This window comes from Anabrus simplex, chromosome 3, assembly GCF_040414725.1.
Source record: "Anabrus simplex isolate iqAnaSimp1 chromosome 3, ASM4041472v1, whole genome shotgun sequence".
Lineage (NCBI taxonomy): Eukaryota > Metazoa > Arthropoda > Insecta > Orthoptera > Tettigoniidae > Anabrus > Anabrus simplex.
The window spans coordinates 330,632,797-330,660,101 of record NC_090267.1 but is presented as its reverse complement, the minus strand read 5'-3'; positions in this window follow the sequence as shown (position 1 = coordinate 330,660,101).

The following is a 27,305-nucleotide window of genomic DNA, read 5'->3' as shown; positions in this document are numbered from 1 at the left end:
TTTGCACATTTTTAATTTTTTGTTTTTTAAGCTAATGCAAATTTTCCTCTATCACAGGCTAAATAAACATTTAATAGGACTGGAGAAAGAACATACACCCTTGAAAGCCAAGTGGGTGGTTGCTTCACTTGCTGTAACTCTGGATAATGAGCTGTCATAGAAAGCAACAAATTATGTACTAATTTCATCTGAAAGATGTAAGATATATCTAATGAAGCTTTAGTTGGGTTTGAAATATTAACATTTTCATTATTTTATTCATGATCTTGACTAGCAAATGCTAAAACGATATAGCTGAACACAGAGTAAATGAAATTTAAACGAAATGTGTATACGTGCAGTAGTATGATAAAATAGTACTTTCATTGTTTTGTCTCTTAAAACAATCATTACCATCAGTTTACACAGGAATGTTCAAGTTCTGCATTAAGTTTACAATTAAATTTTTATATTTATTATTATATAATGTGCTTACGACTGGTTACATAAAATATTTGATCTGAGATTGATGAGGAAAAAAGGATACCAGTCAAGATGGGCTTAAATTTTCTTTATATAAATGCTGATCCAACATCTTTTCTCCTTGATCCAAGTTCAGATTTGACTGCTGAATTTTCTTCAGTTAATCTCTTTGAGCCTAGATCGTCCATTATACCGAAGTAAGCCTGAAACTTTAAAGAAGAGCTTTTTTTCCAATATAAATTGGTCTGTTTTAGGAAATTATGGATTTTCCAGGTAACTCTTTCTCGGTTGCCAGCGTTTCACCCCATAGTGCCAATTTAGGCTCATCAGTTGGCAACTAGTACACCTACGAAGATTCATGGCTATTGCATACCGTGGAGACCACAGCATCGGCTACTTGGAGCCACGGGAAGTGCAAATGCACTATGAGACTTGATCTCTCTTACAAAAATGTAATGCCTACTAGCCCATTATTGAACAGGAGTATGTTGGGACAAACGCCCAACCTGAAGATGGTTTTCCATGGTTTCCCATTTTCATACCAGGCAAATGCTGGGGCTGTACCTCAATTAAGGCCACGGCTGCTTCCTTCCCACTCCTAGCCCTTTCTGTGTCGGTGCGACGTAAAGCAACTAGCAAAAAAAAAAAATATCCAGTCAGAGGAATTCACTGGACACAATTAAAATCCACAGCCTGGCTGGGAATTGTAATGGCTACTTACTGGTTCTGCTTTGACCTTTACGATCTCCAGGATAGTCTACTTTCCATTTTCCATGTTCACTAGTGTTTTATTAACTTCACGGAACTCTGTACTCCATACCTACCGACTTACAATTGAATGATTTAAGTACCGGGTAAATACTGGCTTCCCAAATTTGTTATATGCTAACTTTTTTGTCTGTGTGATCTTGTCACACCAGGTGACTCCTAAGTCATTGTGCCACTTCCCTGTCCAATAGTGTGCTAAGCTCTGGTCATTACTGACCTCCCATCCTACCTCTTACGCTCTAATTTAAAATGAACTCAAAACTGTAAAACTCCAGTTAACTATTCCTGCTTCATGCTGTCCAGGAAGAATGGATTGCTTGCAGCTGGTCTGAGACTAATAATCGGTGGGTGAAATTAGGCCTTTATAAAAGGAAACGAAAGCGAAGTGCTAACACTTGTTTTCATCTTACAACATTTAATATATGTAACTCATCATGGAGTTCTGAGTAAGGGCTGGCAATGGAGTAAAATTGTTGGTATTCTTTAAAGTGGTGGTAATTTTTTGAACTGTAGATGGAACTTGGAATACGAGCTGCGATTTGGTACAAGTTGATTCTATGATGCATCCATCATCTTCTCTCCTTCACATTTGGAGTTAGGCATGTCGTGGACTTTGTTTTGGTGCACAATTTCTCTCTGGTCCTAGTTTGAGACTGACAGAGTGATCACCATGTTTGGATTTGGTGCTATTTGACAGGTTGAAGTTTGTCAAGCTGCCCCTGTTGCCTTTTGCTACATATTGGTTAAAATAAAAGGGATGAAGGGTCTTAATTGTGCTGAAGGTTGATATTGAAACCAGGAAGGTAAAGATTTTTCTTAAGCACTTTGTTAAAATTTGAGAGATTGGCTTTCTATGCATTTAGGAGACTTCAATTGTTTGCTGTTTTAGCATGTCCTCATGAAACTCTCCTTTGTAACAATCTTATTTACAGTGTTTGTAGGCCTAGGTTTCATCACCATTTTGGAATTATTTAATGATGTGCGACTTTTTGTTTTTAATAGCAAAGGCTTTTTTTATTCATGTGCCCCCACCCTATTTTCATTTAGGGTTTTTGCTTTTGTTTTTCTCAATTACATTTACTACTGATATGTAACATGATCATGCAGAATTCTCTAATATTTTATGTGATTAATAGAAAAGAAAAAATGCTGGAGTGTATTGTTCAAAGAAATATTTTAAATAAGAATTAGCGTTTATTATTTCTGTATTTTATAATGTTATTGCAGATTTGTTTTAAAAAAGAGGTGAAAAGGATTTTGAAAATATATAGAGAGAGAACTTAACGTGTTTGTGTAATTTGTATTAGTACAGTATCCCTGTTGATCTGCAGTTGGGTTTTTTCCTGATTTAGTTCATGCCCCAGCACCTTTAAAGTTCCTACCTTCAGCTAGGCACATTAGGCTCCTGGGGTCATTCACCTTTCCTGCACTCAGCAGTTTTAAGCTTGGTCATTAAGTCACTGTTCCCCACTCGGCTGTGGGCCTTGACCTTAAGTGTTCTATAGTTCTTTCATTGATTTCCACTCTCTTCCTTTGACCCAAGTTTATTTTATGAGCTTTCTCTGTCTGATGTTCAAAAATTTGTTTCGTGAATGTAGCTCCCCACTCCAAATCCCTCCCCCTCCCCCCTCTTTGATCCATGAGTCTTCAAGTCTTTTGTGTGTTTGTTTGAACTGCATTGCGTAGTGACCCTAACATGAGGAAGTTAGGGAAGATTATTTTGTTACCTTGTACTGTACATTAATCACACAGTGCCTACCCATTACCACTTATTAGAATTGAACCTGGGATCTGAAACAATGGTCTAAATGCTGAGCATTCAGCAAAGGACTTTCAGAAGAATTCTATGTCCAAGCCAGCCTAGTCATTTAAAACATCATGAATGTGTTTTCCTGTATGTAGCTCACCTTTAGGAAACTTGACAGTAAACCTACCTCTACTTTGAAGTTTCTTCTGAAAATTGTAATGTGCAGTTACAGTGGTATAGTAGTTATACATGTATTTGTCTGTCCACCCATCAGTTGTAAAAGCAATACAGTTTTATGACAGCGGTGTGAAATTCTGACACACTAATCTCGCCTCCCAAAGCATATCAGGCAAGGCTCTGGATACTTTAGTTGGATGTTCAACTAATTATTCAACATTCACCCTTCCTTGTCATGCCTGTCTACAGCAGTTTAGATTAAATTTATTAATGTGTGACCCTTCAATTCGGCAGCCAGCACAATTCATATCCTCGCTGCTAGATGAGGGCTTCATTCATTCCATGACCCTTCATGGACTCAAAAGGTCAAAGATCCAGTACACAAAATTCCACAGAAGCATTTATCATAACTTTCTTACATCTGTAAAGTAACACATCACTCCAAACACGGAACAGAGAATTCTTAATAATTAGAAAATTGTTTTATATTATAATTCAATTTATCTTCATACTGTGATCTTTCCTACTTTTAAAAACACCATTCAAAGTATTATCATTCAGTGCCATCTCTCTACTGACAGCTTGGAACATACCACTTAGTTGAGTAGCTCGCCTCCTTTCTCCCAAGTCTTCCCAGCCCAAACTTTGCAACATTTACGCAACATTACTCTTTCGTCAGAAATCACCCAGAACAAATCAAGCTGCTTTTCTTAGGATTTTTTCCTGTTCTCGAATCGAGTAATCCTGGTTAGTATCCCATACACTGGAACCATACATACTGTAGTTGCGGTCTTACCAGAAACTTATATGCCCTCTCCTTTACATTCTTACTACAACCCCTTAAAATTAAGGCCACGGCCGCTTCCTTCCAACTCCTAGCCCTTTCCTATCCCATCGTCGCCAAAAGACCTATCTGTGTCGGTGTAGCATAAAACCACTAGCAAAAAAAAAAAATCCCTTAATACCCTCATAACCATGTGCAGAGATCTGTACCCTTTTATTTACAATCCCATTTATGTGATTACCCCTCCAATGAAGATCTTAACAGGACTTAACAGTGATCCCCATAACGAACTCACCCCATGAATGCTGTAATTTAAATTGAGAGGACTTTTCCTATTAGTAAAGCTCACAACCATACCTTTAACCCAGTTTATAGTCAAATCATTGCCTGGTGTCAATTTCACAACATTGTCATGTTTTTTTGCAGATGCTCACAATCTTGTAACTTATTTATTACTCTGCAGAAACCCACCCAAGTGCTATTTCACAAGGGATGGATTTTTCAAAAACTATATTTTCTCAAACAATGGCAAGGGATAGGTTTGAACTAAACTATACAAAACCAAAAATCAGGAGATACAATTGGTCAAAACTGCTTATTCTACATGTCTTGCGCATACAGTACTACAATATATTTATAACACTTATTGTCTCAAAGCTATATTAGGCTACAAGGCTAAAAATTACACATCTCTATTCCCCCACAGGAAGTATGTGGGTGAGGTGATTGGTCCCAAAGCATACAGATTATTATGTTTAACCTCCTTCATGACGAAAGCTATGGAGAAAGTTCTGGATAAATATATCAGAAGAACGGTGCAACTGAACTCAACGTTACATGAAAATCAGTTCACATATAGACCTGGCAGATCCACTGAAGCAGCACTCCACCAGTTGGTTTGTAAACTAGAGGAAATCCTAGAATATAAAGAAATTGCACTGGCGACATTTCAAGATATAGGAGCCTTACGCAATACAACCTACGACTATGATCAAAGCATTGGAAAAGAGCAAGGTGAGTGAAACAGTCGTCAAATGGATTAAATCCATTTTAGGCAGAAGGAAGATAAAGGCAACCCTGTTTGAAGAAACTCTGACAGTTGGAGCCACCCGAGGCTGTGCTCAGGGAGGAGTTCTTTCTCCTCTGCTGTGGAACCTCGTAGTGAACAAAATCATAGCTATGCTCAACGAACAAGGTTTCTATACACAAGGATACGCAGATGACCTAGTGTTATCCAGGACCTCACGCAAAGATCATTTAACCTTGTGGAGAACTGGTGTCAGGAAGAACAACTATCAGTCAACCCAAACAAGATAACTCAGTCCCTATTACAAGGAGAAAATAAGAGGGAAAGAGATCACTGAAGCTCTTTGCGCAAGAGTATATATATATATATATATATATATATATATATATGGAAGAACAGGCACTGCACCTAGGTGTAGTGTTAGATAAAAATCTAACCTGGAATCCACATATAGAAGGAACATAACCCGGGCCAAGAACTTGCTGTATGCATGTAAAAGAGCAGTCGGGAAGACATGGGGCCCTAAGACCATCAATGGTAATGTGAATATATACAATCAATCAATACTGATCTGCATTTAAGGCAGTCGCCCAGGTGGCAGATTCCCTATCTGTTGCTTTCCTAGCCTTTTCCGAAATGATTTCAAAGAAATTGGAAATTTATTGAACATCTCCCTTGGTAAGTTATTCCAATCCCTAACTCCCCTTCCCATAAATGAATATTTGCCCCAGTTTGTCCTCTTGAATTCCAACTTTATCTTCATATTGTGATCTATCCTACTTTTATAGACGCCATTCAAACCTATTCGTCTACTAATGTCATTCCACGCCATCTCTCCGCTGACAGCTCGGAACATACCACTTAGTCGAGCAGCTCTTCTTCTTTCTCTCAGTTCTTCCCAACCCAAACATTGCAACATTTTTGTAACGCTACTCTTTTGTCGGAAATCACCCAAAACAAATCGAGCTGCTTTTCTTTGGATTTTTTTCCAGTTCTTGAATCAGGTAATCCTGGTGAGGGTCCCATACACTGGAACCATACTCTAGTTGGGGTCTTACCACAGACTTATATGCACTCTCCTTTACATCCTTACTACAACCCCTAAACACCCTCATAACCATGTGCAGAGATCGGTACCCTTTATTTACAATCCCATTTATGTGATTACCCCAGTGAAGATCTTTCCTTATATTAACATCTAGATACTTACAATGATCTCCAAAAGGAACTTTCACCCCATCAACGCAGAAATTAAAACTGAGAGGACTTTTCCTATTTGTAAAACTCACAACCTGACTTTTAGCCCCGTTTATCAACATACCATTGCCTGCTGTCCATCTCACAATATTTTCGAGGTCACGTTGCAGTTGCTCACAATCTTGTAACTTATCATTCTATAGAGAATAACATCGTCCGCAAAAAGCCTTACCTCCGATTCCACTCCTTTACTCATATCATTTATATATATATAAGAAAACATAAAGGTCCGATAACACTGCCTGAGGAACTCCGCTCTCAACTATTACAGGGTCAGACAAAGCTTCACCTACTCTAACTCACTGAGATCTATTTTCTAGAAATATAGCAACCCGTTCAGTCACTCTTTTGTCTAGTCCAATTGCACTCATTTTTGCCAGTAGTCTCCCATGATCCACCCTATCAAATGCTTTAGACATGTCAATCGCGATACAGTCCATTTGACCTCCAGAATCCAAGATATCTGCTATAGGCCCTATCTTGCTGGAATCCTACAAGTTGAGCTTCAGTGGAATAACCTTTCCTAAAATCGAATTGCCTTCTATCGAACCAGTTATTAATTTCACAAACATGTCTAATATAATCAGAAAGAATGCCTTCCCAAAGCTTACATACAATGCATGTCAAACTTACTGGCCTGTAATTTTCAGCTTTATGCTATCACCCTTTCCTTTATACACAGGGGCTACTATAGCAACTCTCCATTCATCTGGTATAGCTCCTTCGACCAAACAATAATCAAATAAGTACTTCAGATATGGTACTATATCCCAACCCATTGTCTTTAGTATATCCCCAGAAATCTGATCAATTCCAGCCGCTTTTCTAGTTTTCAACTTTTGTATCTTATTGTAAATGTCATTGTTATCATACGTAAATTTTATTACTTCTTTGGCCTTAGTCTCTTCCTCTGTCTTGACATTATCCTTGTAACCAACAATCTTTACATACTGCTGACTGAATACTTCTGCCTTTTGAAGATCCTCACATACACACTCCCCTTGTTCATTAATTATTCCTGGAATGTCCTTCTTGGAACCTGTTTCTGCCTTAAAATACCTATACATACCCTTCCATTTTTCACTAAAATTTGTATGACTGCCAATTATGCTTGCCATCATGTTATCCTTAGCTGCCTTCTTTTTGCTAGATTCAATTTTCTAGTAAGTTCCTTCAATTTCTCCTTACTTCCACAGCCATTTCTAACTCTATTTCTTTCCAGTCTGCACCTCCTTCTTAGTCTCTTTATTTCTCTATTACAATAAGGTGGGTCTTTACCATTCCTTACCACCCTTAAAGGTACAAACCTGTTTTCGCATTCCTCAACAATTTCTTTAAACCCATCCCAGAGTCTGTTTACATTTTTATTTACCGTTTTCCACCGATCATAGTTACTTTTTAGAAACTGCCTCATACCTGCTTTATCAGCCATATGGTACTGCCTAACAGTCCTACTTTTAAGACCTTCCTTTCTATCACATTTATTTTTAACTACCACAAAAACAGCTTCATGATCACTAATACCATCTGTTACTTCAGTTTCCCTATAGAGCTCATCTGGTTTTATCAGCACCACATCCAAAATATTTTTCCCTCTGGTTGGTTCCATCACTTTCTGAATCAGCTGTCCTTCCCATATTAACTTATTTGCCATTTGTTGGTCATGCTTCCTGTCGTTCGCATTTCCTTCCCAATTGACATCTGGCAAATTCAGATCTCCCGCTACAATCACATTTCTTTCCATGTCGTTTCCACATAGCTGACTATCCTATCAAATAATTCCGAATCCGCGTCAGTGCTACCCTTTCCCGATCTGTACACTCCAAATATATCAAGTTGCCTATTATCTTTAGAAATGAGCCTTACACCTAGAATTTCATGTGTCTCATCTTTAACTTTTTCGTAGCTTACAAATTCTTCTTTCACCAGAATGAAAACTCCAATGATCATTAGACCGTTGATGGCCTATGCTGCAATCATCTGGTGGCAGAAAGTAAGCCAAGGAAAAGTCAGCAGTAGATTGGATAGCCTACAGAGAATGGCATGCATAGCCATAACTGGGGCTATGAGAACTACTCTGACAGAAGCCTTGAATACTTTACTAGACCTCCCATCACTATGCAATTTCACACAAGGACAGGCTAGAATGAGTTCATACAGATTTGCACAATCAGAGTGCTGGAATGCACAAAAATCCAATCTAGAACACTGTAAAATTAACAAAGTAATAACAGTTCTACACATGCCTTCTGATCACGATACCAAAGTACAACTTTGAAAAACCGTTTGAGACCTAGATAATAAAAAAGACTGGGATATCAACAAATGGAATACTGAAAAAGATAGTGTGGTGGACTGATGGCTTAAAGACTGGGGATGGCACAGGAGGAGGGATCAACGGGGCAAGACCTGACAGATCAATCCAGATGAGCCTGGGCAAACACACTACAGCCTTTCAAGCGGAAGTGATAGCTATCGCAACATGTCTTAAAGAAAATCTGAAAATGAACTATAGGAATAAGAACATTTTCATTTTTACGGACAGCCAAGCGGCCATTAAGGCACTAGAAGCAGTCTTGGATAACATCCAGAATTGTCTGGTATGGCCATTCACTTCTCCTGAAGCTCTCAAAGTACAACATTGTCAAAATAATATGGGTACTAGGGCATGCAGGTATAGAAGGAAATGAAAAGGCAGATAAACTGGTCAGGAAAGGGGCAGAAACATATTTTGTATGCCCAGAACCTGTATGCGGGATTTCCTATTGACGAGCCCGACACTACATACGAAAATGGGTACAAAAGAAACAAATGGAGAACTAGAAAAATACTGCAGGATGCAGCCTTGCAATGGAACTGATAAAAAGACCAAACAAGAAGCATATTAAAGAACTGTTGAAACTCAGCAGAGAAAATATAAGATGGGTAGTAGGACTGTTGACAGGACACTGCTATCTGAAAAAAACACCTACTTAGAATTGGAGTAATAAGAGACAATATACAGTATGTAGGAAATGCAATGAAGCAGAGGAATCAGCTGAACACATACTTTTCGAATCTGAGGTGCTGGGTAAAATCAGACTCTCCACGCTAGAACTACCAGGTGAAGAGAGAGAGAAAAAATCAAAGACGACCCAATAAGAACAACCTGCAGCTTTGTGAAGGGAGGAGATATATCTAGGTGGGAATGAAGGAAAAACAGGGTAGCAAAAGATCTAAGATCTAGGAACTAATATGAACTCGTGCTCCACAGGTGTGAATCAGTCATGCACTTAGACGCTATTACTTAGCAAATGCATAGATTAATATATTGCATCAAGCGCCCGCGCGATTATGCGAGGCGCAATGCTATTTGCTAGCTGATGTACCCGCGCTTCGCTACTGAATTCTCAGAAAGACCGTCCTTATAGTTTTCCCAACTGAAGTCAACATAGGCCATTACAATGACGCCAGTATGAATGTCGCGATTAAAAGCAATGCTGTCATATGAAATATTCAATAAAATGAAAACAGCACATTTTCTGACTTTTAGCGAAAGATCTAACAGTTCAAAGTTTCAGAGCTAGAATGACCAGGCTGCAGACAGCCGCGAACACTCCTGTGTAATTATCCCATTTAAGTGTGCACACTGCTAATTCCAATCACTGCCTCAGAGTAAGGATTGAACAGCTGGAATACTATGATGATCCAATGTGTTACGTACCAGCATTATCAGAAAATTTATGAACCAGAGGAAAGGCATGCTAAAGAAGAGAGGGATCTAACTCCCCACTGTCCAACTACTTCCCGCCAATATTCAAGCAGGCTTTTATACTTGATACGCAACAGTAATCCCATCTATCGGAGATAAATGGCAGCAGAATTCACAAAGACCATCACAACAAACAATGGTGAATGTAATGTTATTGTTGATCAATTTTATGAGTTTTCTATATTGGAGGCCTTCACATTTAGTTTTCTTCCGTATCTGTGATATTAGAGCATCTAATGTACAGTGAGTCGTCCTCTTTCATGACTCCCGCTTGTGTTATTATTCAAGCGATCTTGCCTTCATGACATTTTTCTCATTCTTATAATCATCTTCAAAGTTTAATCACCATCAGCACCAATATTATTATAGTCAGCAGTAAAACTGAATAAGACATATAAATAATCAGAAATTGTATTCTCTATAGCTTTTGTTATGTAGTACTTTTCCATAAGACCAGTGAGATAGGTAATTAAAAATTAAATATTTTGCACCTTCCCCTAAACTACCATTTTGTTCGAACCCCACTGTCGGCAGCCCTGAAAATGGTTTTCCGTGGTTTTCCATTTTCACACCAGGCAAATGCTGGGGCTGTACCTTAAGGCCACGGCTGTTTCCTTCCCACTCCTAGCCCTTTCCCGTCCCATCGTCGCCATAAGACCTATCCGTGTCGGTGCGACGTGAAGAAGAAAAAAACCTACCATTTTGAACAGAGTGAATAAAATTATTTTATAGCATAGACTGTAGTTCCTTATTCCCCGACTTTACATAAAATTCTGTTCACCCATTTTCTTGTACCTCGGCGCTGATATGGACTTAGCAAAAAAATCCAAAATCAAGAATATATCTCTTACAGCCAGTATGGTAAAAATGTATAAGACATAAATGATGGGAAATTTAATAACATACTGGTATAACTTTAGTTATGTAGTATTTATCTACAGAGCCAATAATAACAAATATGAGAATTACATTTTAGGCCTTCCCCTAAACTATCATATCACTCAGCGTGAATAAAATTATTTATGGCCTAGATTGTAGTGGCTTATTCCCCGATGTTATATACCGATTTTCATTAAATTCTCTTCAGCCGTTTTCTCATGATGAGCGTGTGTACGTACATACACACACATTCAGACAAATTATGGAAAATTAAAACGTTCCTTTCCCCTTGTTACTATGGTCACAACCGGTACGGAAATATCATTTTTTTAAAATTCTGAGCAACGTACAGACAAAACTCTTATTTATACTGAGATAAATTAGAATAGTCTTCAAATGGCTCCTTAAACTCTCTAGAAAAGTAGCTAGTCGTTACCATTGAAATTCTGTCACTAAATTACTACGAAAGAATCTATATCTAGAGACTAGTATCTGGAATCGACTAGACTGATGTGAACGAACACGAACATAGCACACGAGACCGAGAGACTGACAATCAATATACGCGTTGCGATATACAGGTTTCAATAAACAGCGCACATTCGCGCACAGTTCTCGCATTAATAAACGTTGATATTTTGGTTGAAAGCGGCCAATGAGCGAAGGACTTCCGGTCACTGGCGTAAAAAAGCTGAAATGGCGGGATGTGAAAACAAGTGTTTGAAGTTCACCAAAAAATGAGCTAAAATCGGGAGAAATAATAAAATAATTGGGAGGCGGGAAAAAACTGTCGAAAATCGGGAGTCTCCTGGCTAAATCGGGAAAGTTGGCACGTATGTACTAGGGATATAAGGTATATAAAGGCCCTAAATTTTTAAATTTCAGATTATCCTGGAAATTATACATGAAAATGTTCAAATTGCTTACATCCCCAATGAAAGTATTTCTTGCTTGTTTTGTAAATATACCCGAAACAAATACCAAAAGTGGAACTTAAATTATAAATTTTTGCAAATATTCTCGATGGTTATGGATAACCCTGAACTGCAATCACATATATTACTGTAAAACATAGGACATGATCTTCGTCAATAATCCTAAAATTTTATTAACATGTTTCATAGATTTAACATTATGGATTCTTTCACTTGATGGTGTCTGCGTCAGCTGAGCTTCAAATTAAATACCACCTGGGAAGTGAGGATTTGGAGTTAAATTACTGGCTTGAGGGGTTAATGGGCTGGCCAAACCAAGCTACATGGCACATTTGTCAGCAGCACACAATTCTGGCAAGTTTGCTGAAATCGTATAGTGAATGGTTTGCATCCCACTGCCGGCAGTCTCGAAGATAAGAGTTCTGTGGTTTCCCATTTTCACTTTCAGGGTGCAAATAAGAGGCATAAATCGTCATTGGAACAGGTGAAGTTACTCTTAGTATCATATGGATGAATAGTTACTGAATGTTGCGTGTTAGTTTTAAAGAATGAAGTTGCGCCCTGTACTGTCACAAAACTCTGTCAATGCACAAGTGTTAGTCCTTTCTCTGGTAAGAGGATATCCATATTGTTTTTGTCAACAGCAGGCTCTCGACCTTGAAGATATAACAGCAGCTTGCAACCAGTTTAGACACTTGCGCCCACTTATCCTGGCAGCCACTGCATTGTGATTCTTTTTTTTTTTTTTGCGCTAGGGGCTTTACGTCGCACCGACACAGATAGGTCTTATGGCGACGATATTGTGATTCTTGTAATGCCTTAAACACTACTTTCCTCTAACGGTGCAAACTACAGACCTGAAACTTGCAATGTGATCCCCTCCTAGAGATCTATATATGTGTTAATTTGGTGCAACAGTTACCTTTGATCGGTTATACCACGCCAAATGATACATGAGGCACACCAATGGAGAACTGGTTTTCAGTTCAGGTAGTTCTTCCTTGCTTCCCATATGTCCAACCCCTCGTCCACCCACATCGTGGGAGGTGGGCAACGGCATGAAGTAGGGGGTTACCTGTAGTAGGAGTGATGTACAGCAGGGACTGTGTGTGCCCCAGGACTGCTACGGTAGCTGTGAAGGCCCTTCAGGAACCCTGAAAAGTGACTGCTAACGGGGCTCTGGTGAAGTCCTCAATGGCAGATGTGGCGGAGGAGGAGACCTTTGGAACGGCAAATCTGGCAGACGAGGCAACCTTTTTCCCGTGGGGTTAAAGAAATGGGGGAAACCACTGCCTTGTGGTGAAGATGGATCTTCAAAGGCTAAGGGAGACAACCCTTACAGAAAACAGCAGGCTTGGAGGCTCAGGTGGCAGCCCCACCACCAAGCTTGGGTGCTGTGGGCTTAACTCGCACCTTTTAAATCCACTTATTACAGAAATTGAAGTTAAACAAAACCAGATGGATACCTCGACGGACTTTGGCCCAAAACTGAAAATGAGAATTGGTTGTTGGAATGTTAGAACTTTGACAGAGGAAGGTAAACTAAAGCAGGTTGAGAAAAAGATGCAAAATGATGGCCTGGAAATTCTTCACTTAAGTGAAGTGGAGTGGGTATGTTGCTAAATAGGACATCCCAGAACAGTTTAATTGGATGGAGTCCCATCTCGGACAGAATGATGACAGCTAGATTTCAAGGTAAAATTCGAAATGTAACAATAGTACTGTAGTTTATACACCAACAGAAGTATCTGATGCCGACATAAGGATCAATTTTATCATCAGTTGAATGAAACTATGAAGAATATAAATGAGATATTGCTATTATTATGGGTAATATGAATGCGAAGTTTGGATCAAATAATGGACTAGAACATGTGATAGGGAAACATGGATTAGATGAAATGAATGATAATGGAGAGAGATTTGTAAATTTGTGTGCCAGCCAGGAAATGGTGACTGGGGGAGGGGGGCACTCTTTCCTCACAAAAGGTGTCATAAGGTTACATGGGTATCACCAGATCACAACATAGAAAATCAGATTGACCCTGTAGCTATTAACAAGCTATTAACAAGAACAGATGTGAGGAACAGAGGAACTGATGTTGGTAGTGATCTAGCAGTAGAAGAGTTCAAATTGAAACTAAAAGCTGCAACTAGAAAAAAGAAATTCAACATACAACGGTTATACAGTGAAAAGAGGAGGAAAGAATTTAGTCTGGAGTTGAAAAATCTGAGCTCTTTCAAATCTCGAAAAAGAGGAAGAGTTGAGTGTGGAAAGAACTTAGGAAAATGTTAAGAACACTTGTATACAAATGTATAAAAAAGTAATTGGTTATAGTAGCTATCAACAGAAAGACTGGATGTCTGAGGAACCATGGGACTTAATTGAAGAACGAAAAGGGGAAAAAACTATAGCAAACCAAAGCAGAAGACAGCAAGAGTCAGAAGCTGAAAGGAAATATTTGGAAATTGGCAAAATGGTTAAATTGTGTGCGAGAAGCGATAAGAGAAGATGGAGTGATCAGCAGGCACAAATTGCAGAGGAAGCTGAGAAGAAGGGCGATATGAAACAACTCTATAGTATAACAGGGAAGTTGTCAAGAGGTGGTTATAGGAAGAGTAAACCAGTGAGGGATGAGCAAGGAAATATGTTATCACAAGAACGACAATTGGGAAGATGGCAAGAGTATTTTTCAGAAATTTTAAACAAAGATGATGGAAATGAGCAGGAAATGCAAGAAGTAAATAAAGACTTACGAGGGAACGGTATGAAGTCGGACGGCAAATTTCGGTTCGATTTTTACATATTCGTGAAGGTCTTTTTAAGCTGAAACAGGTAGTGGAAGACTAATTTTTCGCTGGTCTTTTTAAGGGCACATTTGGGGGCTCAAATATGGCGGTGCGTGCCCTGAATTGTACATTACATGCTAGCACACGTCAGCGCTCATGGCCAGCAGCTGCCCTGCCTTGCCTACCCTCTCCACTCGTTCGGTTCTCCTATGTGCCCCACCACATACGGCTGCCAACAGTTGCGTATATGAGACGGCGAGTCCTATTCTATTCGGTCAAGTTCTCCACGACTGATGGCTATTCCACATACAGGAGATCGCATTGGTACTTTGTTATGGCCGCTTGAAACATTAATGCAGTTCTTATTAATGCCTACGGTGTTAATATTCAGGAAGCTACAGAGCTTTCTGATGAAGAGCAAATCATGTATATACAAATAAAGACAACGTTTGATGCAATTTTGGAGGGAAAATGCAAATTTATTCAGGAGGAAGGAGCCGTTTTCGTTGATTCAGAAGACGAAGATGGCATTGAGGAGGGGACAACACCGAAAAAAAACAAACACGGAGATGAGTTTAACAAAGATAACAAGTCTTTGTGATGGCCGAGGAAGACCCTGTAAGTCAGTGGAAGATTATGATTCCGAATCATTGTTGGACATGTATCAACAAATAAAGGAACGAGGACCTATGTACGCCGTACGGAAGTATAAGAAGACTCTGAGACAAATTTATGGAATCATCAACCACGTTTAACACAATGGAAAAATCGGGAAATGTGTGATGGTTCGAGCTTATGTGAAAGAAGAGTTCACCAAGGCAAAGATTCGTTTTTACATGTCACAAAATCGGACATTGAGCATTAGATTGGTGAGGGTAGAGATTTTTATTGCCCCAAACACTCTTTCCAAAGCGACTCATACTTGACAAACCTTAAAAGGCATTTGAAAATTCGGTTCCAAAAAGTAACCAAACTAGTCAGTAAAACGTTTAAAACAGATGAACAAGTATGACACGAAGTGGCAAAAAAGTTTGTAACATTCATTAATGAATTGCAAGAAAAGAAAGAGATCCCGGATGCCAATATCTGGAATTCGGACCAGTCCCGATTTGAGTACGAAATGGCAACACAGAGAAGTTATGATTTTCCTGGTGTGAAAGACGTTCTTGCTACGCTTGTTTGCCAAAATAGTTTTGACATTTGTTCTTGATCGTTTTCCAAGAAATTAATGGAAACTTGGACCTAGAGTACAAGAAAGTATCAAAGCCTACATGGATGCCTTTAAATATTTCGTAATTGATTGTTCATCTTCCGGGAAAATGGGGAAAGGGCATGTACGTGACTAGTTTCAAAACGTTTTCCATCCACAATTACAGGAAGAGGGAAGAAATCATCTTCTCATAGATTCATTCAGTGGCCAGGGCAATAATGCACAACTTGAATCCCTGACGAATAAACATGTACAAATTGAATACATACCGAAAGGAACTACGTATCTTTGCCAGTCGTGTGATCTTTGACTCTTCTGACAACTAAAATGTTTAGTCTGTCAAATGGAAAACATTTGCCGGGTAAGGAATTTACACGGCCAGTCAAAATTAAAACCCTAAAACAGACTTTTCATTATAACTAGTCAAATACTAGCGCATAACCAATTACAAGCTGATTGTTTTGTACCAATGCTGAAATATGCTTGGAAAGCAGGTGGTTATTTCATTACTGAATATATACCGCAATTTCATACTGTCTTGTAAACAAATTTTCATGATTTGACTGATAAAGAGTGTGCTGGAAATTATTGTACCAATTTTTCGTTTATAAAGTGTGCACATTATCGTCTTGGGATTTTTTTATTCACATTTTGTGTTAGATTTGCACAATCATGCCATGAACAATGAACCAATACCAGACTGTGTTAGAATAAAGTCGTTTCTTGAACACTTTGAATGTCATGATGATGCAGATGATATTTGATTATGTATTATTTGTATATTAAGTAGTGATTTGTAAACAATTTTTATTGTTTATTTATTCCATAATGAATTCATCTTTGTAAATAAAATGTCCCAACTAACATTAGTCCTCACCCGCAATCCCCTGTACACAACTGTAGGCAGCCCTATGTGGTGGGAGAGAGAGAATGGAAGGAATGGAGAGGGAAGGCGAGGCAGGGCAGCCGCTGGCCGTGAGCGCTGACATGTGCTGGCATGTACTGTACAATTCATTGCGCACACTGCCAAGTTTGAGCTCCCAAATGTCCCCTTAAAAAGGACCTGCGAAAAATTAGACTTCCACTACCTGTTTCAGCTTAAAAAGACCTTCACGAAAATGTGAAAATCAAATCTAAATTCGCCGTCCGACTTTGTACCGTTCCCTCGTTAGATAATGAAGACTCGAGAATTAAGCTAGATCCCCCAACAAGGCATGAAGTTAGGCTTTGAAACAATTAAAGAATGTAAAGCAGCAGGTATAGATAATATATTCAGAAATACTAAGTGGATGAAGAGGCCACAATTTGCTGCTACCATAACTGGGGAAAATATGGAAAGAAGAGAAAATTCCAGCTGATTGGAAAGAGGGCTTGATCGTGAAATTTCCCAAAAGAGGTGATACCACAGTGTGTAAGAATTGGAGAGGAATAGCACTACTGAGCATACCAAGTAAAATTCTCTCTAGAATTTCTGAACAGAGTAAAGGACTCGATTGAGCAGCGTCTTCGAAAAGAACAAGCTGGTTTCCGTAGACAACACAGCTGTGTTGATCTAATAAATATGCTAAGAATAATTCTAGAGCAAAGTAATGAATGGCAGGCCATATTGCACTTGACATTCATGGTCTTCAAAAGAGCATTTGATTCAGTAAATACGACTCTAATGTGGAAGATCTTAGTGGAATATGGAGTTCCGGATAAGATCTTGAATCTCATGAAGGCAGTGTATGAAGGGTATGGATGCAAAGTAGTACATGAGGAAACTCTCAGATTATGTGAATGTCACAAGTGGAGTTCACCAGGGATGCATTCTTTCACCAACAATCTTTTTAGTGGTGCTCGATAATGTTATGAGAAAAATGTTGGTTGGAAGGAAAAGAGGAATACAATGGGGAATGGAGGAAAGACTGGAAGATTTGGAATTTGCAGATATTTGTCTTTCGTCTTCAAGAATTAGTGATATGAAACACAAGTTAGGATTGCAGAAGGAAGCAGAGGCTCCAGGACTCGCAATAAATATTGTCATGAAAAATTCTTCAGCTTTTCCTTTCCGATTATCTAAGTGCAAAAGAATATTCTTCACGCGAGAAAGCAACTCCATTCTTCACAGAGTGGAAAGCACCTATCATGGCCATCTCGAGGTAGCGCAAAATGTTTTAAAGAAAGGAAAGAAAGACTTTTACATGCATGTAACTGAGGAGATCCTGCATTGGAATTTCTATTTCAGCGGCAAAAATCGAGGACGTGAAGATGCTACTGCAAAACACTTTGGGGATTCATGGAGGAATGTCCCTGATTTGTCATATTACAAAGGTGTGGTGGATAGAGAGATAGGAAATTTACAAGATGAACTCCCAGATGCTGCTTGTGAACCACGTGATTTCAGAGGAGGGTTTTGATATTAGTACACAGTTTGTTAGTAATCCATGGTGCATAATACGTAGTTGGACTAAAACAGCTTGCAAACAGTATCCAGAAGTTTTTAAGTACTGTTCATTGTGCAATTATCACTATCGTCTATCTATGTAGTAGTAAATTTGAAATGATATAAAAACCAAACCAGTATTTAAAGATTATTTTAAAAATGATTTGTATAAACTCCATAGCAAAATCTGCCTAATGTAAAATCAAAATTTAATTTCTCTCGATGCATTACAACTAATTCACATACCGTGAATATAGAAGAAAAAAAAAAAAAGAGAGAAAACAATTCTAATATTAACGGTTATTCCGCTAAACATTTTTCTCAAAACTACAAATTATATATTCGGCAGGTTTTGCACTGGAGCCCCTCATTTATTGATAATCAACTGAAGTGGAATTATCACACCACTCACCTGGTAACCACCCACCTGCCCACACTCTCTCTCTATCAATCCATGTATGTGTATGTAATAGTTTTACAAGAAAACGGCAGAGTAGAATTGAATGAAAACTGATACATACTTGTCCTTGACAAGATTAAAGGTCTAAATGTCTAAAGGGACTTTGGTTTTTTATCATTTTCTTTTGCTAGTGGTTTTATGTCGCACCGACACAGATAGGTCTTATGATGGCGATGGGATAGGAAAGGCCTAGGAGTTGGAAGGAAGCAGCCATGGCCTTAATTAAGGTACAGGCCCAGCATTTACCTGGTGTGAAAATGGGAAACCACCGAAAACCATTTTCAGGGCTGTCGACAGTGGGATTCACTCCCGGATGCAAACTCACAACTGCGCGCCTCTAACCGCATGGCCAATTCACCCGGTAGGTTTTATCTTCATTGTCACTTAAGGACAAGTCTTTTGTAATATAAGAATTGGGCAAGCCAAGAATGTCTGGGATGTTCTGGAACGCAGGCTCCATGGATCCTGCACTCACGAACAGACTAGCATTGGCGGCCGCTCTGCAAACGATTTGGTGTCGGCTGCGTCCAGAGGACTACCAGGGACTTGTCGACTCACTTCCATGGTGTCTCACTGCAGTTCGCAGGGCCAGAGGAGGCCCCACACGCTATTAGGTGACTATCCCATGACATTTGCTAAGTCAGTGTAGATATTTGAGAATTAAGTTTTAGGAATTTTAGGCTTTCTATTAAATTACAATTTCACCGAGCGTGAATAAAATTATGTATAGCCTAGACTGTAGTGCCTCATTCTCAGACTTTACATATCAATTTTCATTCAGTTCTGTTTAACCATTTCCTCGTGGCTCGGCATTGATATGGACTAAGCAACAAAAGTCTAAATTCATATCTGTTATCATAGCCAGTATGGTAAAACTAATCTTCATCCCACCATCTCCAGTTTCTCAGGTGTGATGTAAGAGTGCTCTCCATTTCTGTCTGCACAGGTACATTCCTTCCTCTTCAACTTTACACCATTCTGTGCCTCTTCCTTGCAGATCATTTTTTATTTGGTATATCTATCTTGTCTTTGGCCTGCTTCTAGGTTGCTTGTCCTCCAGGTCCCTTTTAAACCATTTTCTTGCTCAATCAGTCACCAATGATCTGCATTTAGGGCAGTTGCACAGGTGGCAGATTATTTTTAGAATACTGGTTCTCTATGAAGGTTGGCGATCGATCTAACTGATTATGATAACTCGCGAAACAGTGGCTTGAAAGATTTCAATGGAAGTTCGTTCATACCAGTGACGCAAGTTTTTAAGCCAGGAATTTCTCCATCTCCTCACAGGTCGTTTTCCTTCTATTTTACCCTTTATTATGAGTTGGAGAAGTTCATATCCTTCACCTCTCATGATGTGCCCAATGTACTTGAACCTCCCTTGATGGTTGTTAGCAACTTTTTTTTCCTTATTTAACAAGTTGAGGACTTCCTCAATGGTCTTCCTTTCTACCCAGGATATTCAAAGCATTCTTCGTCCAGCCTTCGAAACTGTACAGAAGGGCAGGGAAAACATAGCAGCTCAACATCCGAATGTGGAGCTGAAGGTTGAGATCTCTACTGATGAATAGGGTCCTCATTCTGTGAAAAAATTCTTGGCTTGCCCAATTCTGAATTTTTATTTTATATATAATTTTTAAAATGCTATTTGTTCGGGGTGTCGATGTGGATCTTTTGCTCCTACTGGCACCATATTGTATGAATCTGCGTGTAATTGGAATGTTGTGTGTGAGGAAAGGAAGATTAAGGACGTCGCAAACACCCAGTCCCCAGGCCAAGATATTAATCATTACAATTAAAAAACCCTGACCCGGCCGGGAATCAAACTGAATTAGAATTCATTCTTGCAATCACAATGCTCAGTCACTATAGTCCCAAGCTATTTGAAGGGTGACACCTGATGAACTATTTTGTTGTTGATGAGCAGGGAGGCCTGCTTAGGTATTTTCAGAAATACAATCAGCTTGGTCTTGCTGATATTCAAGAAAGATCAAATGCTGCACTGATCCCTACAATGTTATTAACAGTAATTTGAAGATCAAAAGTTATAGAGAATAAAATTTCTTCTTCTTCTTCTTCTTTTATGACCACATAGGATCACTTTAGTCAGTCCGTCGTTCAGGTCTCTTTGAAGGGATTGTTCGGGCTTTGCGGTCCTCCCAGTACTTCTTCAGACGCTCCGATCTTCGTGCCCTTTCCTCAGTTGAAAATGTGCGTGTTGTTGGTTTGTTATGTGTAAGGGTAAAGCGGAGGTTTGTATTCTTGAGTTTTGTATTCAATTTTATCTTATTTTTGGTGTCTTCTGTTGTAAGGCCTATTTCCTTCAGATCCTCCCTTACTTCTCTGATCCATTTACATCCTGTTGTGGTATTTTTTGAGACGAGATTATGTTGTACTAGTTGTTTCAGAAGTCTCGAGTCCTGCATCCTCATGATATGTCCAAAGAATCCCAGTCTCCTCTTACGCATAGTATCTGTAATGGGTTCTAGCTCTTTGTACACGACTTTGTTAGGTATTAACCGCCACTGTCCATTTTTCTGATATTTTTTGTTGATACAGGTTCTTCCAATCCTCCTTTCAATTTTCTGAAGTCTGTCAGTCTTTGATTGTTTATTCAGGTAAAAGAGTGTTTCTGCTGCATATGTAGCTTCCGGTTTTATAACTGTGTTGTAGTGTTTTATTTTTGTATTTATTGATAGACATTTCTTTTTGTAGATATCCCATGTTAATTTTTGTGCTTTAGCTAATCTATTTGTTCTTACTTGGATTGAGATTTTTTCCTTTAAGTTATGTGTTATTACTTCTCCAAGATATTTAAACTGAGTTACTATTTTGATTTTATTACCACTTATGGTGACTTCTTTTAGCTGTGTTGGTTTTTGGGGCATAATTTCTGTTTTTTCAAATGATATTTTAAGGCCAATTTTATTTGCAATGTTTTGAAGTTCTGATATCTGGGTTTTTGCTTCTTTTATGTCCACTGCTAGTAATGCTAAATCGTCAGCAAAACCCAGGCAATTTGTTTTGATTTTTCGGCCAATCTTTATTTTGGGGGGACATTTTCTAAACCATTCCCTCATTACCATTTCTAGAGCACAGTTAAATAATAGTGGTGAGAACCCATCTCCCTGCCGTAGTCCAGTTTTAATTTCAAATGTCTCTGATGTTTCACCCCTAAACTTCACTTTTGACTTGGTATTGGTGAGAGTCAATTTTATCATGTTTATTAATTTGGGGTGTAGTCCAAGGTGTCTTAAAATTTTAAACAGAGATTCTCTATGGATGCAATCATAAGCTTTCTTGAAATCTACAAATGTTATCACCATATCTCTGTTTCTTCTCCTGTTATAGTCCATTATCAACTTAAGACTCATGATCTGATCAGGACAGCTCCTCCAGGGTCTGAAACCTCCTTGATATTCTCCTAGTTCTTTCTCAAGTTGTAAACTTATCCTATTAAGGATGATTATTGAAAATATTTTGTATGTTATGTCTAGGAGAGAGATTCCCCTGTAGTTATTAGGGTCGGTTTTGTCCCCTTTTTTGTGCAGAGGATGAATGAGGGCTGTTGTCCAGTGTTCTGGTAGTTCTTCTTTAATCCAGATAGAGACAAGTTGTTGATGGAGGGCAACTTTTGCTGAGGTTCCTGCATATTTCCAGATTTCCGCAAAGGTCTGATCTTCTCCTGGCGCTTTGTAGTTTTTTAATTTATTCAGAGCTTGGTAGACTTGGTAGACTTCCTTTATTGTGGGGGGATTGATGTTTTCTGGTGATGTTTTTATCGGGGTGTTGGTGTCCAAATGAAGGAGTTCTGTAGGTTCCTCACAATTTAAAAGCTTGTTGAAATGTTTAGCCAGAATTTCTGCATTGTCTTTATTGTTATGGGCCAGCTTACCATCTTCATCCTTCATCAGTAAGGTCGGGGGTTCATATTTTTGGAGCTGCTTTCTGAAGGTTTTGTAGTAGTCCCTTGATTTAGTTTTACTGAACTGTTCTTCAATTAACTGCAGGGTGTCCTTATGATGTTGTCTTTTTATTCTTCTTAAGACTTGGGTAGTTTCTTTTCTCTGTTTTACTAGCTTTTGATAGGATATTTCTGTCTTTTGGGACTGATGTAATAGCCATGCCTGATGTCTTTTCTCCACTGTTTCATCACATTCACTGTTCCACCATTGGTGTTTTTTATGTGGTTTAATTGGAGCTAGGTCTTCTGCAATTTGTTTAAGGTTGTGTACTAAGTCTTCAAGTTTGTCTGTGATTTTTATTTTTTCAGTTGCTTTCTGGTAATTTTTGTTGTTGATTAGCTGGGTAGGATCTATTTTTCTTTTAGTTTTAAGGGCTTGCTTTTGTTGTCTCCTCTGGGGAGTGAGTTTAATTTTAATTTTAACTACGTAGTGATCTGAACCTGTGTCTATTCCTCAGAGGACTTTGACGTTATAGATCTCTTTGTGGTGGTATTTGTCCATGCAGATGTGGTCCAGTTGCCATTCTCCTTTAGTGTAGTCAGGGTGAATTTAGACTATTGTCGCTTAGTCCATATCAACAGACTATGGTGGTGGATTTTATCATGATTTTCATAAGGTTAAAAACTGCATGGTCATCAAGGCACTGACCTAAAGGAGGAACTTCTTGTTTTTTCTCAGATAAATTCCCATCTTTCATTGTACAGTGAAAGTCCAAGAATGCTCTTGTAGTGCGCACTAGATTGTGTTCTTATTGGTGTTTATTTTCAACCTTACGCCACTTCAACAGACATTATTGATGAAATCAGTCGCTGTTTGCAAGTGACAAAAAGAGAGGATACAGTAATCCTTGTGGGAGATCTTAACTGCCGTAGACATTCCACTTCAGAAAACAAGAGGTTAGTAGTTCCCACAAGTGTGGGAAAAAGCTGTAGGAAAAGAAGAAGCCATGGTTAACTGTTCAAATTTCTGGCCTGAAGATGTGCTGGTTAGGAGATTTTCTTTTTGCCCCATTAGAAAAATTAGTACGCATCTCATCATCTTCTTCCTTCCAAGTATTGGGCCATGTGTCCCGTTATGGTCTTGCATTTTTCTTTTTGCAAGACTTGAAAGCAATCAAATGTCCTTCCGACGGGTTGCTAGCCTGAAGGAAGTAAGACCACTGGTGGGGCTACCACCTCTCAGCTAATGGACTAGCTGAAATTACAGTATGCATCTTGATACACACAACTAAGCGACAGGATGACCCCTCCCCTCAAGAAATCAAGCTGCTGTCTTGGAACACTGAAGGACTACTAGGTATAGCTCATTCAATTCAAGCAATGCTGCAGACGTGTGATGTTGCAATATTTGTGGAAACCTTTTTAACATCGAAATGGAATGTTAATAGCCACTAGTCAGCGCATGCTCTAGCTGACAAAGGACCTACTGGAAGACCTAAAGGAGGAACTTCTTGTTTTTTTCTCAGATAAATTCCCATCTTTCATTGTACAGTGAAAGTCCAAGAATGCTCTTGTAGTGCGCACTAGACTGTGTGTTCTTATTGGTGTTTATTTTCAATCTTACGCCACTTCAACAGACATTATTGATGAAATCAGTCGCTGTTTGCAAGTGACAAAAAGAGAGGATACAGTAATCCTTGTGGGAGATCTTAACTGCCGTAGACATTCCACTTCAGAAAGCAAGAGGTTAGTAGTTACTTAGAGGAGGAGGTTTTTCATCTACGCAATAATAAGGATCAGAGGACATATATTTGCTACAATGGCATGAGTACGATAGACCTTGTATTCATTAACTCTAATCAGTCAAGTAGTTAGAGCAGGAAGAGAAAAAAAAAAAAGAAAAAAATATACCATTTGAGACGAGATTGAAACTAGTCAACTTTTATTCGTGCCCATAAGTACTACCAACCCAAGTGAGCAGGCGGATTGATTTGTCCTTAATTGGTGACTCAGATAATAGGATAGTTATTGAAAAACTACAAAGTGGAACTCTGTCAGAGGCAGCAACAAAACTTGAAAAGATCATTAAAAAGGCTGCCATCTCCAATGACATCCTTCAAAGAAAAGTGAAGCCTTGGTTCGCTATGGTGTGTTTCAATGCAAGGAAAATTGCTTTACAAGCCTTATAGGATGCAAAAGTGCAACGGACAAAGGAACGGTTAGCAGTTTACATTAGGTTAAGAAGAGATTATAAAGTCAAAAAAAAAAAAAAAAAAAAAGAGAGAGAGACACACACACACACACACACACACACACACACACACACACACACACACACACACACCCATTTGAGGATGCGAAACAGAATCCCTATAAAGCCCTTCGCCCACCATTGTTCCCAAGTACATACCGATGAGCGTGTGGGAGACTCATCAAACTGCAATCCTACAGGAGAGAGATACGCGGCACACTTGATGAAATATCAGATACCGTCCATAATCTGAAAGACAAGAAAGCATGTGGCCCTGATCTCTTATCCAATGAACATTTGAAAGCTACTTTCCCAGTGTTAAAGAACACTATATCACTACTGCTAAACGAATGTTTGCATCAAGGTAGAGTACCAGAAAGTTGGAAATGATCCACAATTAAGATGTCATATAAAGGGAAAGGTGAAACAGCAGATCACAATTCTTACAGGGGTATTGCAATGGAGTGTATTCTCTTAAAGACCCTGACTGCTTTCGTTCATAAACGCATTACAGAGTTAATTGCGGACAAACTTCTAGATTCCCAATTTGCTTTCAGGAGTGGTAGGTCAACACTTCAGGCAGTTCAATGCCTTCAACAGGACATGGAGGAAGCCTTGGATCAACCTAGAGGAAAACTGCATGCCATCTTCACTGATTATTCAAAGAATTATGACACGATTAACAGAATTATTCTTTGAGAGAAATTACAAAAGATCACCGACCAGAGTTTCTATCTTCTTCCACTAATCAAAGATCTGCTCACCAGCAATTGGATAGAAATCAGTGATGGCATTATCAGATCAGGTCCTATTGTACAAACTATTGGGGTACTCCAAGGTGACCCTTTGAGTCCTTTGCTCTTCATTATTGCAACGGCAGACATTAAAAAAACAATAACATTACTCATGTATGCAGACGACATGGCCTTAACGTCCATCTCAGACTCTGACCTACAAAGTAATTTTAACAAAGTGAGTAAATGGGCAGAAGAAACTAAGCTGAGACTGAATGAGGATAAGACCGTCTCGATGACTTTCAGGAGAGGAGGCAAAAAAGGAACATTCTATTAAGGGGACAGGCAGTTAAAATCAGTATCAAGTTTCCAGTACTTGGGAATAAGATTTCTATCAGCTAGAAAAATTTTCCCTTCATGTCAAAGAAAGACTAATCACGGCCATTAAAGCAATGGGTGATATCAAATTTCTCAGCAGCTTGTCGCTGACGACGGCCATAGAGTTATTTCATCTCAAAGTTAGTCCAGTTGCGTCCTATGGGATAGAAAACATATGGGTGCATCTTACCAAGGCACAATTGCAAAGTTTAGAGAATGTAAAATCAGCATTTCTTATGAGATCACTTTGTCTATCCAAGTACACTCCTTCGCACCTCGCTTACGTGCTGACAAGAGAACTGTTCTATGTAGAAGAGCTGCATCTGAAGTTCCTGCTCTCCACCACCACAGCGTATAAGGCACTACTGCAGGAACTCCTTCGACAGAGGAACAACGTATTGGACAATTTTTACCTCAGTAAACGCCTAATGATTAACTTATCGAGTGGATGCAAGGAGGTTATGAATTAAGACATTTTTTTTTTTTCTAGTGGCTTTACGTCGCACTGACACAGATAGGCCTTATGGCGACGATGGGACAGGAAAGGCCTAGGAGTTGGAAGGAAGCGGCCATGGCCTTAATTAAGGTACAGCCCCAGCATCTGCCTGGAAGACATATATAAACAAGGCTTGCTGTGCATGGATTTCACCATAAACTGTGTGAATCCAAGCAATTCCATGACCCCTGCAATGAATGTAAGTGCAGAAGATGTGGTGAACTCTGCGAGAGATACCATGTACTAAAGTGCAAATTGAGAACAGAATCTCTGAGAAACTTGTGTGAGACGGTGTAATACTTTGTATACTTGTATTCATGCACATTATGCGCAAGTAAATATTTATTATAAAAGACAAGAGCGAGTCGTGAAAGGAGGTAGAAGGGTACCCTTTATGTTGGCTGCCCTAACGTCACAGAGATGAAAGACGACTCAATGTGAAGGCCTACAGTATCGAAAGCCCATAAAATTGATCAAAAATAACATTACATTGGCTATTGTTTGTTGTGATGTGCTTTGCTTTTCTCCTGCCACTTATCTCCAATAGATGACATTACTGCTGTGTGCCATGTGAGTTACTGAATATTACCTAATCTATTTTCGATGCAGATATTGCTCATTATACAGCAATATAAAACTACGTACATATGTAACTGGATAATAATGCAGACTATTTTATTCACACACCAAGAATTAGAATGTTAAGTTACCAGGGAACAGGATAGGAAGTGTGTAGAATGAAGAATAAATTCTCCAAGTGCTAAGAACTCCCAAGTTCTTAACATTCTCACAGTTTTTATTTGCTTTTGTGACCACAGTAACAATTTTTTAAAACAAACTGCTTACATACCACGGTATATTTTATACACAAAA